Raw genomic sequence first — 13156 nt, 5'->3', positions numbered from 1 at the left:
GTATATTATTCCTGATTGCAAACCCCTTTGGCGGGAAAGGGATCCCGCCTTTGACCAAGTACTAATGTTCTTGAACATCTCCAGGGAAGAAAAAGAACGTATCACTTCCGACACTCCAAGCAGTGAGTCTCCCTACCTAAAAGACGATGTTTTGTATTTGAGTAGGAACAAATCACAAATTTTTAAAGTAATTTGTATTTTTCCTAGCAATACAAACCTGCGTTCTTTAGGTTATACTTATCCCGTCAACCACTCCTCTCAGTCTTGAGCCAAAAGGTCATTATTGAAGAGACTATGACAGGTAAGGGGGTGGGCTGTCGACTTTGCTCCCACATTTTGCTTAACTGCTTGTTCAGCGATTCAGCGGCCGTCCAGCTTTGAGCTGAAAACACACTCCCTACGTAAAGGACTCGGGTTTGTACAGCTAGGAAAAATACAAATTACTTCAGAAATTTAGGACTTTAGTTGTTGTGATAGTTGTTTGATAGATTTTGGAATCTTAACTGTGACCATTTTTTCCCAACAGCTTTCCGAAAGATTTATAAATAAAACTGCCTTCTGGCACCTCTTGGGTTGCACGGGGCAGGGAGTGCAGTGTGGCCACCCACCTGAAGAGGAGGGAAAAGGAAAGAAGAGGAAGAGTTGATGGAGAGGTATGAGATCCCAGCCACTTCTTTTTCATACCCCCTTCTCTCTCTCCCCCTCCCTACCCCCTTTTCTTATTGACTTATGTGTATGATTCTTTCCCTCAGTGTCTCTCCTCTCTCTCTCTCACTTTCTCTCACCCAGGTCTCTTTCCAACCTGTTTTCTCCAGATGTTCAGTTCTTTAATTTTGGTCTGAAATATGTCTTTAATTGCCTTGTTAGTTAATGTAAGAGTGATTCTTAAATGTTGTTGCCAGTAAGTTTGTTCTTCAGTAAAAGGACCTATAATGTTCATAAAAAATTGTTTACTGAAGTCAGTATTGCATTTGTCAAAATCATTTGCTTATTACTTTCATTGTGTGCAGCTATTTTGATCCAATTATTTTATTACTGAAATTTTTCTAATGAATGTATATGTAATTTTTAACCTGTGTGCTATTTCTGTTCTTTAAGCAAATTTAGAAATGATTATGTACATCATTTGATGTGTATTGCAAGAGAAAATAGGACTTTACATGTAATGCTTAAATACTTCTTGTTCTCATTAAGGAATTTACTGTCTCATATAAATGGGTAGCAAGATTGTAATTACAACTTACAATCTAACCAATGTGATCTGGTTGACAATATTTTCAAGTCTTAGTGTTTAAAGTAAGATAGGATAATGATATTTTTGGTGTAATTAGTATTGAAAGTTTTTTCATTTCTTGGGTTAATATAGATGTCACTTATTTTCAGTTGAACTGAGATGTAAAATGAATGGTAAATAATCATTTAAACGAGTCACATGAAATGTAAAATCCACTTTTGTATAATGGTTTTAAAAGAGTGTATTGTATTCTTTAGCTGCAGTAATTGAATTGAATTTCTGGTAAATTGTCATTAGGAATACTCGTCAACTGTTTTCACCATATGTACAGACAGACTCACTGATATTGCGGGTGCGTTGAGATCTCTTGGTCCACAGGGCATCGGACACTGCAGGCCATAGTTAGTAATGCCGTTTAGACCTTTGGCGGCCCTGTAGGAAATTCTGAATAGGGGTGTCATGTCGTCGTCTCGTTCTTGTCTTTGCTATGTCGCTGAACTGGTGGGTTTTCAGATGTCTGGGAATTTTGGAAACATTGTTGGTTGAATATTATGGACCTTTGGAGGAATCATAGGGATCACTGTATTTGTTCTATGTATCCTTTGTTTCCTGTTTTTGTTCCAGGAACATTTAAAGCTATGGATGTTTGGCCTTTAGTCTCATCTAGTTGCTGTGCTGACATTCTTATGCCCGGTTTATTTGTTGTATTTGAAGAACGCTTGGTACTGTTACCATGTTTTAGGGAGATAGTTGTTATTATTATTCTCAAAGAAACTGGCTCAAAGTCCTGTATCTTTCCACCCCTTATGTCTTGAGACAAATAAAGACAAAAGGTTATAGTTAAACTACTGATGTAAATGATAAATAAACATACATATCTTGTATGCAGAACACATTTGGCTCAAGTTTTGAGACAAATTTAGTGTATTGTGAAGGTTCCTTTACTTTACTTTTTCCATGTTTTAAACAAATGTGGAGAGAGATAATACATACATACATATACCAAGGCACTTCCCCCAATTTTGGGGGTTAGCCGACATCCAACCAATAAAACAGAAAAGGGGACCTCTCCTCTCTACATGCCTCCCAGCCTGACAAGGGACTCAACCGAGTTCGGCTGGTACTGCTAGGGTGCCACAGCCCACCCTCCCCCGTTATCCACCACAGATGAAGCTTCATAACGCTGAATCCCCTACTGCTGCTACGCCCGCGGTCATCCAAGGCACCGGAGAAAGCAGCAGGGCCTACCGGAACTGCGTCACAGTTGCTCGCCATTCATTCCTATTTCTAGCTCGCTCTCTTGCCTCTCTCACATCTATCCTCCTATCACCCAGAGCTTCCTTCACTCCATCTATCCATCCACCCAAATGGACAGAGTAAAAAGCAGTGTTTACTGCTGTAAAATCTTGGCTCTTGTTAACTCATGCTCACGGTTTTGAGTTTTGTCTTAGAAATGGGTATTTATCACTAGGTACTGTGTTAAAAGAGATATCCACAAGAGTGGTTCGTTGACTATTCGTGATACCGCTGAGTGACTTCACCCATCCAAGTTCCTGGCCTGTTGCCTAAATCTTATCATACCAATGCAATCCATTTCATTACATGGGGACGTCTATAACTTTTATTAAGGTCTTTCCCATTCTTCCATTGTTTTTATTGATTTGAGATTGTTATTACAGTGTTCCATTGTAGTAGAAGAGAACACTTAGTTGGTTCATAGGATTCTATAGGCTTGGTCCTTTGAAATAAGTGAGTGCTGGAACAATGCAGAGTTGAAGTTACACAAATGCAACCAGATAGAATTAAGAGAGCAGACGACCGTTCAAAACCGAGGGTTCAAATTGATGCCTCAGAGAGCCTAATGTACCCAGGGCTGTGGGAAAAGAAAGAGCAAACATTATGTGCTACCCATTTAAGGGTCATCTCTCCTTTCTGGAAGATCAAATTATGACTGGTTTCAATTTGTCATCTGCTTATCAGATTCAAGTCATGATCTAATGGACTTGAAAAAAACATTGTTTTTAAAATCTTCTAAGAAAGGGATAAACAAAAGTTGATTAAAATGACAACTGCAATATTTATAACAGACTTCTTGAAGTCTTTATTAATTTGAATCCTGAAAATTTGATGGTTCAGGATAGAAAGCAGAATTAGAGAAAATAAGGGAAGGTCTCTAGTTTTACCATCCACATAAGTGAAGGTCTCTAGTTTTACCATCCACATAAGTGAAGGTCTCTAGTTTTACCATCCACATAAGTGAAGGTCTCTAGTTTTACCATCCACATAAGTGAAGGTCTCTAGTTTTACCATCCACATAAGTGAAGGTCTCTAGTTTGACCATCCACATAAGTGAAGGTCTCTAGTTTTACCATCCACCTTCCATAAGCTCACATATACTGTACATTAAAGCTTTTGAACGACACCTCGTAGTAACGGGGGATTTTGAGGAGGGAGAAGTCTAACAGGAAAGGGATCTCTGGTAGTGGTATCATTCGGCCCAGTTTTAATTCCGACACCCTTTTAGGGGTGAGTGAGCTGGATATATTCCTAGCATTCCATGCAACTTTTTTTCTCTGGTATATTTAGTAGTATCTATACCTTTGAAATTGTGCTTTAAGGAGCATTTCACTGGGCGACACAGGTTTCTCGCCCAGAAATAGATTTTTCCTTCGTCAAAGTCCCTTTTTTGTACCGTTTCATGTTCAGACTGTTGTCTCAAAGAATATGATCGGTGGTAAGTGTGCTTTTTTTTATATGCTTACGAAGCAGTTCATTTTGAACCGAAGATAAGCATGTGTTTGTTTCTTCTCACATATACTTGGAGCTTTCTTTTTCACAGTTCACGTCCAGTCTGTCTTCTCAAAAAATATGCTCGGTAGTAGTGCGTTTTTTATATGCATACAAAGTAGTTAATTTTGTACCAAAGAATATAATGATCTCATTTTCCATATGGACGGATAGTCCTCTTCAGAGTAGAATGTCCTAAATTTGAAAAAAGAAAGGAATATTCTCATACCCAGTTGATGAAAATGGGTAAAACTTCAAAAGCTATATGGTACTTCACTTTAAAGTACAGTATAGCATTACTGCTTCTCTGATTCTTAGGAGGGTTCAATTTTTGAAATTTTCACAAGTTAAGGGACAATATCCTTAACTTTTTTGTTCAGGGTGCCAATAGACACTGAAATCTTCCTGAAAATTAGTTTTACAGAAGGTAGTTTCCATGGATAATCTTTCTCATGTTTCTGTGACTTTTATTATTTCAAGACCCAGATACACGATGTGGAATTCTCTTCAGTGTTTTTCCTGACTTATTGTTATTACTACCAAGCTACACTCCTAGTTGGAAAAGCAGGATGCTACAAGCCTAAATGCTCCAGCATGGATCAGTAATAATTTTAAGACTTAAGTCAACCTGTCCAACAGAGTCCAACAGAAAACCATTTGTAAAAAGTTCAAACTTCAGAAGTTCCACTGATTCAACTGCTCGATTGGGAAGGTCATTCTACAATCTGGTCATAGGTGGAATAAAATTTCTAGAATACTGTGTAGTGTTGAGCCTTTTGATGGAGAAGGCAAAACTTAGAATTAACGGCTAGATGGTATGTCACTGTCACCTCAGTTTCTCGGACCCGGGCTCGATTCCCGGGCCAACCAGAAGCTATTATCTTTGAGTCGATTCCCCCTTGGGTCTCTGATCCTGAGGTATAGAGAGAATCCAGATATTAGGAGGAGGATAATATATGGCTTATTTGAATATTAAAAACATGTCTAAATGTGCAAAATTTATCACCTAGTTCTACATACAAGATGGTACAGACTGGGAAGATCTGAATGTAATGGTTGATCTGAATAAAAAATACTATGCAATATGCATAAAGAAGTAATTCAACAAAGTTCCCAGGGAATATCCAGATCAGGAATGATGAGTTTAATATTCCAAGTTATTGTCCAACAAATTGATATGAAAGTCAGCACCTTAAGACCAGACAGGACAACAGTACTGTATCATGGTAGAATGAAAGAATTAAAACATTCCCTGTCGATAGACTAATCACTGGAAATCATAAAAGATATTCTCAAGAAGCCAATTTTTTGGTATGCAATTTAAGAAACAGAAATGTGTTTCTCAAAAGTGAATTTGCAATCAGGAATCACACCTGAACTTAATTGATTTATATACCTCACCTATATCCACATCGATATCACTGTTATTATAAACTAAGCTGCAGCCCTAGTTGGAAAAATAGGATGATACAATCCCAAGGGCTCCAACGGGGAAAATAATCCATTTAACGTTAACAGACCTTGCCAATGTAGAGATCTGGATGTTAAGGAGCCACTGTCCTCAACTTAGTTGTCTTTATACTTTAAGTTTTATTAGGGTTCAACTTTATGCTCCATAGTTTGTACCATGCACTAATTTCAAGATTTCTATTAAGGGATTTGGCAACCATTGGTCTACATTTAAGAAATGAAATTTGATTTAGTCTAGGCTTCCTTCCTTCAAGAGGTACGAAAGACTTTCTTGTCTTTAATGGTTAAGTTCCCTTAACCTTTCACTCTTTGTTATTTGTCTTGTTTTCTTTTGTGTTTGAGCTATAAAAAGGTTATAACTTCCATTAACCTTTTACATAAATACATATACCAAAGGCACTTCCCCCAATTTTGGGGGGTAGCCGACATCAACAAATGAAACAAAACAAAAAAGGGGACCTCTACTCTCTACGTTCGTCCAGCCTAACCAGGGACTCAACCGAGTTCAGCTGGTACTGCTAGGGTGCCACAGCCCAACCTCCCACATTATCCACCACAGATGAAGCTTCATAATGCTGAATCCCCTACTGCTGCTACCTCCGCGGTCATCTAAGGCACCGGAGGAAGGTTGTTTGCAGCAAAGCTCTTAATTTTTTCCTTTCCTTGTTTCCAACAAGCCAAGATTAGATTAAAGCTTTGAATTGCCTTTTCCAGCAATTTTCTTTTTGTGGTTGAGTACTACAAATTAGAGTTTTATCTTGAATCCAGCCTTTCGGATATGATTTTAAACCGTGTGTTGAAACAGTCAGTTAAAGAATCTTGCTCAACTTTTCAAACTAAAAAGAAGCATTATTCTTTAAAAGGGTAAACAAACAATTTTATCTGTTTGGGTTTAATTTTATGATGGTGATTCCAAAATCTTCCCAAAGAGGCTAATCTGTCATCACTGAGAAAGGAAGTTCATTAAACATTCATATTGGTTGTGATTGAATATGAAATTGGCATCTGTCTCTCTCCCTCTTTCTCTTGGTCTCCTCGCCAAAGAAAGAAGCCCCAAGAGTGTGTGCAGCTTCCCAGTTGCCAGCATGACACTGATATGTTGCAAGTGTTAATGTAAGCTTTGGTGGTTGATCAAGACAGCATCAGAATGAAGATGAGAAGCCAAAATCAAATATCAAAACACCTGATTTGTTAACTAAGAATCTGGTAAAGTGCCAACCTTCCTATCTGGATTTAAACATTGGTATGATGTTCCCTTGGAGGTAAAGAAACTGCTGAGCATAATGAGGTGATTTTTCCTTGCAACAAACTAAAAAGTCTCGAGTCGAGAAACTATCGGCTAAGTAGACACTTTCTATATTTGAAAAGCTTGCAAAAACAACGAAAGGTTAAGGAAAATACCCATAGGAAGCAATCGGTGAACCAATTTTTACAGAAATGAACTACTGGCTTTGAAAGGTGTCTACTGTTGGCTATACAGTAAACAGGAAGCCAAAAACTCCATACATAATTTATTTATATTGTTTATGATGGCACCTTTTCATGTTACACTGTATATATGCAGTCTAATACAAATTCATTTTTTTAAGATGGAATTTCATGCATGCTTGGTACAGTACTCAAGTTCATGGTCTACCCATTACCTTACTGCTTGGTACGCCATGCTTGATATAGTACTCAAGTTCATGGTCTACCCGTTACCTTACTGCTTGGTACTCCATGCTTGGTACAGTACTCAAGTTCATGGTCTACCCGTTACCTTACTGCTTGGTATGCCATGCTTGGTACAGTACTCAAGTTCATGGTCTACCCGTTACCTTACTGCTTGGTATGCCATGCTTGGTACAGTACTCAAGTTCATGGTCTACCCGTTACCTTACTGCTTGGTATGCCATGCTTGGTACAGTACTCAAGTTCATGGTCTACCCATTACCTTACTGCTTGGTATGCCATGCTTGGTACAGTACTCAAGTTCATGGTCTACCCGTTACCTTACTGCTTGGTATGCCATGCTTGGTACAGTACTCAAGTTCATGGTCTACCCGTTACCTTACTGCTTGGTACAGTACTCAAGTTCATGGTCTACCCGTTACCTTACTGCTTGGTATGCCATGCTTGGTACAGTACTCAAGTTCATGGTCTACCCGTTACCTTACTGCTTGGTATGCCATGCTTGGTACAGTACTCAAGTTCATGGTCTACCCGTTACCTTACTGCTTGGTACGCCATGCTTGGTACAGTACTCAAGTTCATGGTCTACCCATTACCTTACTGCTTGGTATGCCATGCTTGGTACAGTACTCAAGTTCATGGTCTACCCGTTACCTTACTGCTTGGTATGCCATGCTTGGTACAGTACTCAAGTTCATGGTCTACCCGTTACCTTACTGCTTGGTACAGTACTCAAGTTCATGGTCTACCCGTTACCTTACTGCTTGGTATGCCATGCTTGGTACAGTACTCAAGTTCATGGTCTACCCGTTATCTTACTGCTTGGTATGCCATGCTTGGTACAGTACTCAAGTTCATGGTCTACCCGTTACCTTACTGCTTGGTACGCCATGCTTGGTACAGTACTCAAGTTCATGGTCTACCCGTTACCTTACTGCTTGGTACGCCATGCTTGATATGGTACTCAAGTTCATGGTCTACCCGTTACCTTACTGCTTGGTACGCCATGCTTGGTACAGTACTCAAGTTCATGGTCTACCCGTTACCTTACTGCTTGGTATGCCATGCTTGGTACAGTACTCAAGTTCATGGTCTACCCGTTACCTTACTGCTTGGTATGCCATGCTTGGTACAGTACTCAAGTTCATGGTCTACCCGTTACCTTACTGCTTGGTACGCCATGCTTGGTACAGTACTCAAGTTCATGGTCTACCCGTTACCTTACTGCTTGGTACGCCATGCTTGGTACAGTACTCAAGTTCATGGTCTACCCGTTACCTTACTGCTTGGTACGCCATGCTGCTTGGTACAGTACTCAAGTTCATGGTCTACCCGTTACCTTACTACTTGGTACGCCACGCTTGGTACAGTACTCAAGTTCATGGTCTACCCATTACCTTACTGCTTGGTACGCCACGCTTGGTACAGTACTCAAGTTCATGGTCTACCCGTTACCTTACTGCTTCGTACGGTACTCAAGGTCGTGGAATACCCATTATCTATGCCAATTATTTTTTAAAGTCTTTAAAGCTTCTGAGTATTAAATTTTGAGATGAGGGTGCTTCACCTATAGCTTATGTACTTAAATAAATCCTCTAGATTTGTCATCATATTTTTCTCTTTCATATTAAGCCTATAGGTTTTAGGTTTAGGAAATGTTGTATAGTTCTTTGAACTAGACTTTTGCCTATCAATCTCACAAGAGCTTTCTTGGTTAAAGAGATCTTTTCTCTGGGAATTTCCCAAAAGATCTTCTCATCTATGTCCATGGTGACTTTAATTACCATTTCCAATCAGGATGGCTGCAAGTATAAACCAATGTCATGTTCATTCTTTAAAGGAAGGTTAAAACTGCATGAATAGTATATCAGTGGTGGTTTTCTGCCTCCATTGATACTAATTTGAAATGGAATCAGTCTTTTAAGTCTTATTTATTGACTATTTTATTCTGAATGTTGGTGGGGATCCTCTGCCGTCTGTTGTTTAATTGAAGCTGATTAAAAAGGTTTTCTGATTAAATAATGTTTTAGTAGTTTTACCACCTGACTATCAAGACAACTTCCTACTTTCTTTTGACTAGTGGATATTTTTGTTCTTTATTACATACATGGCACTTCCCCCAATTTTGGGGGGTAGCCGACATCAACAAATGAAACAAAAACAAAAAAGGGGACCTCTACTCTCTACGTTCCTCCCAGCCTAACAAGGGACTCAACCGAGTTCAGCTGGTACTGCTAGTGTGCCACAGCGCACCCTCCCCCGTTATCCATCACAGATGAAGCTTCATAACGCTGAATCCCCTACTGCTGCTACCTCCGCGATCATCTAAGGCATTGGAGGATCTTTATTGAGAGATGAAAACTGTAGCAAGAAAAGTCTGGTTATCAGATAGCCAGGTGTAGAAAGAGCAAAAGGAAATGAAATTCCATTTGAATTGTATTATTGAGGGCATTATCTTTGAATGCTGTTTGTTTCAGTGTTCTGTGAAGGAATTGCCTCGTTGCTTTTCTTAAATAATTCTAGTGGCAGATAGCCTTTTTTGATGGATTTCTGACAATAAGTCTGTCATATTAATTTTTTTCATTGTTTCTTTGGAAATAAGTTTTGAGTCTAGTTTCCCATTTTGAATTGGTCATACACACGGATACTTGGAAAGGAAATATTGAAGGTAGAAGTGTATTTGTAGATATTTATATATCGAAGTTAATCTAATGAATTAGCCTCTATTTTCATTCCATAAAAAATGAAAGTGCATTGATAGTGGCAATGAGAAACCAGATATTGTTGGTTGACATCTCTCATAGTTCTGTTCTCAAATCTCCAGTATTGATGAAGTGATCCACATCCTATAGAAATTTTTTTATGGTCATCTGATCCTTTGTTTTGCATCTGCAACATTAAGGATGCCAAATGCTCCGTAGTTGAACTGTTAGATTATAAAAGTGCATAGAGAGAAGCCGATAGACAGGACTTTTATTCTTTTACGTTGGTGGAGTCCTATTAGTCAGTGGAAAGTTGAAGGTCATTTCAAGCTTTGAGGTAACTTGAGTCGTATAGAATCAATTTTTCCGTTTGTAGTATTTATCCATGTACACCTTATTTGCCAGGTATAATGTTGAGAGGTTGGGTCTTTTTCGTAGTTTGGTTTACTGTTGGCAATGTGAAGCTTTGTAATTTGCAGTGGTGTTTGAGTAGGGAATTGCTTCTCTTTGTATTTCCTCTTATTGCATCTTCCTAATAGAGGTTTAGGAGGGAACTACAGCACTGGAAAAGTAGCATTTCTTGATTTCCTAGTACAGGTATTGTCCTCGTGCATCCTTAGCCTCGTATCCTTGTGGGATTGACTCATAAAACCTCATTGGTATTTCATATATGCAGTCTGTAATCTAAAATTATTTTTGGAAATGAAATTTTAAGTGTTCTTGGTACTCAAGTACATAGACTACTTGTGACCTTACTTTGATAGTTTCTTGTACTGGCTTCTCAAGTCTTCTAAGGTATCTTGTAAAAGCTTCTGAGTTTTGATTTCAAAGATGAGGTTGCTCCAGGTTATGCCTTATGTACTTAAAAAAATCCTCTAAGGTTGTCATACCATCATGATCTTTTCTTACATCGTAGGCCTATAGGTTTTAGATCTGGGAAATGTTGCATAATCCTTTGAACTAGGCGTGTGCCAATCAATGTCACGATTGCTTTCGTAGTTAAAGAATTCTTTCCTTGGTTTGGGAATTTCCCTGAAGAACTGATCTATGTTCATGATGACTTACATTAACTTATTTTGGAGGATGGCATCTTTTTCATGTTACAGTGCATATATGCAGTATGTTTTCGCCACCTTTATTCCAGCTGGGTTCTCTTTTCTTTATGATACAGTTTCAGATTTTATTGCATTGAGATGCCAAGGAAATTTTTCAATGTAGGATATTGTACTCTGTCTTGCGTGTGATTTCATCAACTTTCCTTCAATTGAATAATGTAAAGATTATATCTAATCTAACAGCAAGTTCATATCTCGGACAGGTTTGATGAATAGCCCTTTCTTTGCAGAACATATGTAAGAAGTGATTCTTTACTTTTAATAGATATTCTTATATCGGCATTTTCTGGATTTTGGTAACTCGATGACCATGTTTCGTAGTCAGGTTTTTTGTATAGTTCACTTCTTTATTTTGGACTTAACTACCATGAAATATAGATTGTTTGGCCAAACTTCAGTAGATGTAACTGAAGGGCATTAATATACAGTTTGGTACTTTCCAATGAAACTACTTATGTAGTGAATTATTGGAAGCAGATCTTCAATTTTGTGATCAAAGATTTGAGAAGTTACAGTAGGTGTCTGGACCCTTATGTAATTACTGTGCTTTCTTGTATCTTGCAGTGCTGTACTTAATTTTTCTTCCTTGTAACATAGATAAAGTTACAAAATTATTGTATTTACATGCTGAACCAAAACCAATTTAATTGATTTGTCATGAATTCATTTACTTCATAATACTTGGAAATGTGTTTCTTAAGTTGGTTTTGAAACGTTATTTGTTGAACAGAGGTGACTCGTATACCCTGGGCATCAGCATTCCATATTAAAAAACTGAAAGGGAGTTAAAATGCCGATTAATAATGGCAAGCGTACACAAGTGTTTCATACTGTATTCAGCTGATGATGTTTTCCTCACATAGCTCTGATAAGCACTTGGCGATACCATGGTTCTTCTATTCAGGATTTGTTACAAGTCGAGCGTAAGAGGTTCGCATAGGATTCGGTCAAATATTGGCTATGGTTCTCTTTGGAAAATTCTCATGGCTCAAGAGATGGATGCGTGTGACCCATGAAATATTCTGTGTCTCTGTCTGTACATTTTGGTGTTTACGGATTTCGGGCAATTTTTAATGGAAATTGGATAGAAATATTTCCGCAATTACTGCTAATGCGAGAAATGCTTTAAGGTCTTTTGATACCACTTTATTGAAGTGACTTTTACTTGCATTTGACTGAGGATGATATTTTAGATAAAAATTTTGTATCTTATCTCTTCTGAATATAATGTGGCCTTTTTAGCAACCAAAGAAATTTTAAGACTAGCAGAAAATTTAAAGTAAATTTTTAAAATGTAATTTAAAGTTTTGTTCGAGTTTCTTGAAAGATTGTTCAACCAGTGATATTGAAGGTTAGAATGTAAGTAGTAAAACAGCAGTTTATAATTATGCTCTGTGAATCTGTGTATGAAAATAAATTGCTAAAAAAAAAAGAAAAAAAAAGAGAAAATGAAAACATTCAAGGACCTAGTAACACCTTTTTTTTAAAAGAATGAAAATTGCTTTAATCATTTGTTACTAGGTGGGACCTGGGGTGGGCCTTGGTTGGGTTTTCATTTTCTCTTTTTATAAAGAAAAACAATCTTGCTAAGTCTTAGAGACAGTGCTTTCCTGTTCCTTTGGGAAACATGAAGGATTTTAAATATTTCCTTATCCATGTAAAGTCTTATTTTCTCATGCAAATATATATCAAATCATGTACTTGTGTTTTCTGTTACCACCATTTCTAGATTTGCTTTTGAACAATCTACAGAAATAATATCACAGGTTAAACCAGATATTTATTCATTAGAAAACTTCTGTACCAAAAATGACTGGATCATAGTAACTTCACTATGAGAAGCAGGTTTATGATTCTTAAATGCAAAACTTATTTCACCCACATTTTTTTTATGAGGAACATGACTAAGCCCTTTTAGATGGACACTTAAAACTTACTGAATAGAACTATTTGAGGGTCACTCTAAAACATCATATTCCAACAAGCCAATTCTACCCCCTAACATGGCATTATTAAAAGATGTATTCCAGACCAAAGTTACAGAACTGAATGTCTGGATAAAACTGGTTGGAACAGAGACCTGGGTGAGAGAGAGAGAGAGAGAGAGAGAGGAGAGACACTGAGGGAAAGAATCATACACACCAAGTCAATAAGAAAAGGGGGTAGGGAGGGAGGGA

At 37.9% G+C, this 13156-nt stretch overlaps 1 long non-coding RNA gene across 2 annotated transcripts in view; it reads left to right on the top strand.

Moving 5' to 3' along the window:
- The window catches only part of LOC137635199 (uncharacterized), a 38191-nt gene extending 33117 nt beyond the window's left edge, over positions 1–5074 (top strand). For both annotated transcript variants that reach the window (XR_011042608.1, XR_011042607.1), the window contains exon 4: positions 527–5074. This is a non-coding gene — a long non-coding RNA (uncharacterized lncRNA). The remainder of the gene's footprint in view (positions 1–526) is intronic.
- The last annotated feature ends 8082 nt before the right edge of the window (positions 5075–13156 follow it).

The sequence above is a fragment of the Palaemon carinicauda genome, unplaced genomic scaffold, assembly GCF_036898095.1.
Source record: "Palaemon carinicauda isolate YSFRI2023 unplaced genomic scaffold, ASM3689809v2 scaffold100, whole genome shotgun sequence".
In the NCBI taxonomy this organism is placed as follows: domain Eukaryota; kingdom Metazoa; phylum Arthropoda; class Malacostraca; order Decapoda; family Palaemonidae; genus Palaemon; species Palaemon carinicauda.
Note: the sequence above shows the minus strand (reverse complement) of the source record. Positions and strands in the feature narration are given on the sequence as shown.